At 39.0% G+C, this 2,722-nt stretch overlaps 1 pseudogene; it reads left to right on the top strand.

Moving 5' to 3' along the window:
• The first annotated feature begins 430 nt into the window (after positions 1 to 430).
• On the top strand, positions 431 to 1,195 carry LOC140517265 (dnaJ homolog subfamily A member 1-like; annotated as a pseudogene).
• The last annotated feature ends 1,527 nt before the right edge of the window (positions 1,196 to 2,722 follow it).

Genomic DNA, 2,722 nt, shown 5'->3' with positions numbered 1-2,722 from the left:
CCAATGCATCCCAGGAAGAACTAAAAAGACACATAGAAAACTAGCCTTAAAATGTCACCCAGATAAGAATCCAAATAAAGGAGAAAAGTTCAAGCAGATTTCTCAAGTTTAGGAAGTGCTTTCTGATGCAAAGAAAAGAGATTTATATGATAAAGGTAGAGAACAAGCCATCAAAGAGTGTGGTTCTGGTGGTGGCTTTGGTTCTCCAATGGATATCTTTGATATTTTTTTTGGAGGACGTGGAAGAATGCAAAGGGTATAGAGAGGTAAAAATGTTGTTCATCAGTTGTCAGTGACTTTAGAAAATATAATAATGTAATGAGAAAACTGGCATTGCAAAAGAATGTGATTTGTGATAAATATGAAGATGTAAAGGACAGGTGGTAAGAAAGGAGCTGCAGAATGCTCTTCCCATTGCAGAGGTACTGGAATGCAAATAAAAATTCATCAGATAGGACCTGGAATGGTTCAGCAAATTCAATCAGTTTGTATGGAATACCAAGGGCATAGGGAACAAATCAACCTCAAAGATAGATGTAAAAGCTGTAATGGAAGGAAAATTGTTTGAGAGAAGAAAATTCTAGAGGTTCATATTGACAGGGGCATGAAAGATAGAAGATAACATTCCATGGTGAAAGTTACCAGGAGCCAGGACTTGAGCCAGGAGATATTACCATTGTTTTGGATCAGAAGGACAATTCTTTATTTACACGTGGTGAGGACTTTTTCTTGTGTACGGATATCCAATTGGTTGAAGCATTGTGTGGCTTTCAGAAACCAATAACAACTCTTGATAATAGAACTATAGTCATTACTTCTCGTTCTGGTCAGATTGTTAAAAATGGAGATATCAAATGTGTGCTGAATGAAATGCCGATTTATCACTCACCTTATGAGAAAGGAATCCTAATAACTGAATTTAAGATAAACCTCCCAGACAATGCTTTTCTTTCATCAGATAAACTATCTTTGTTAGAAAAATTACTGCCTGAAAGGAAGTAGAGGAGACTGAAGATACAGGCCAGATAGAATTGGTGAACTTTGACCTATCTCAAGAAAGAAGACATCATTACAATGGAGAAGCTTATGAGGATAATGAGCATCATCCCAGAGGTGGGGTTCAGTATCAAACCTCTTATTGGGAGGGGCAGTGAATACTCTTTATTGTAATGCTGGCCTTTGTATGCAAAAGTGAATGAGTGAAGGACTACAATCATCTTAACACACTCACTACTAGCTATAACTTTTGTTGTAATATTAAAACTATAGTTGTGTTTTTAAAAGTTAATAAAATCAGTAACATGTGAAAAAAGAAGGTTCAGAGCAGGGGAAAAGTCTGAATTCATTCTCAAAGTTGTTGCCTAAAGCTGTTGCTTATCAGTCCCTCCTTTACCTTAGGTGACCTAACCTTCTTTCTTTTTTGGAGGTAATGGGGGTTAAGTGACTTGCCCAGGGTAACAGAGCTAGTAATTAATTGTCTGAGGCAGGATTTGAATTCAGATCCTCCTGACTCCAAGGCCAGTGCTCTATCCACTACACCCACCTAGATGCCCCCACCTAACTTTCTTAATGTTGTGACACGAAACCAGCTGGAGACCCATGCTGTAAAGTCACTTACAGAGTAGTAATAATTGAGACTGTAGAAGAGCATAAGGTTATTTAAAGTCATGACTTGGTTACACCATTGTTGTTTGCAACTGAAACTGATATATTCACTGCCAGTCTCCTTTTAATTTTGTAACCATGACAGCAACAATAGTGATAGCTAGCATTTATTAGCATGAACTTGGATAGACTTTGAGAGATAGTGGTGGGTAGAAGGTTCTGGCATTCTGTGGTTCATGGGGTCATGAAGAATTGAACACAACTGAACAAGAACAAAAGTTTATACTTTCCATATGTTAACTTGTTTGATATTTACAACAACTATGTAAAGTGTCATTATTATCTGTATTTTAAATATAAAGAAACTGAATTAGGAGAAGTTAAGTGATATGTGTAGGGTCACACAGTTAAGTAAGTGTCCAACAGAGACTCATGGACTCGGGTAAAGCCCCACCTTTTCTGAGAAGCCTTTCTCAGTCTTAATCTTGGCTCCTTTCCTCTGAGACTCAAATTTATCCTGTGATAATCATTTAATATCAATTTAATAAACTTAATAAGGGCCAAAGCCTGAATTAATCAACCAGAAGAAGAGTCTGGACCTAATAGCTTCTGTTCTCTGAGTAAACTCAGAGAAAACCACTTCATATGTCAACAAAGACAGATAGAGCTGATTTAATTGCATTTCATCTCTGTTTAAGGATGTGAACTTTGGAGGCAAAGCGAAGATGGCAGGGTAACAGCACAGACTTGCCAGTGCTCTCCCCACAAACCCAGAAAAATGCCTGTAAAAAATGACTCTAAACAAATTCTAGAGTTGCAGAACCCACAGAATGGTAGAGTGAAGCACATCTCCAGCCCAAAACAGCCTGGAAGGACTCTGGGAAGTGTCTATAGCACCCCACTGGGAACAGAGTCCACTCCAGTTTGGATCGTGCTGGCACTGATGGGACTTGAGCAAGCCTTGGAGAAGACTGAATCTTGGACACCTGTGGCAATTTCCAGACTTCATGACCCCAAAATGCTGAGGACAAATTGAAAGGTTAGGGGCAAAACCCGTGGGACCTGTGTGTGAGAGAAGAGTAGTCAGGCCCCAGTCCCAAGGTGGTGGAGAGATAGA

The sequence above is a fragment of the Notamacropus eugenii genome, chromosome 1, assembly GCF_028372415.1.
Source record: "Notamacropus eugenii isolate mMacEug1 chromosome 1, mMacEug1.pri_v2, whole genome shotgun sequence".
NCBI lineage: Eukaryota > Metazoa > Chordata > Mammalia > Diprotodontia > Macropodidae > Notamacropus > Notamacropus eugenii.
Note: the sequence above shows the minus strand (reverse complement) of the source record. Positions and strands in the feature narration are given on the sequence as shown.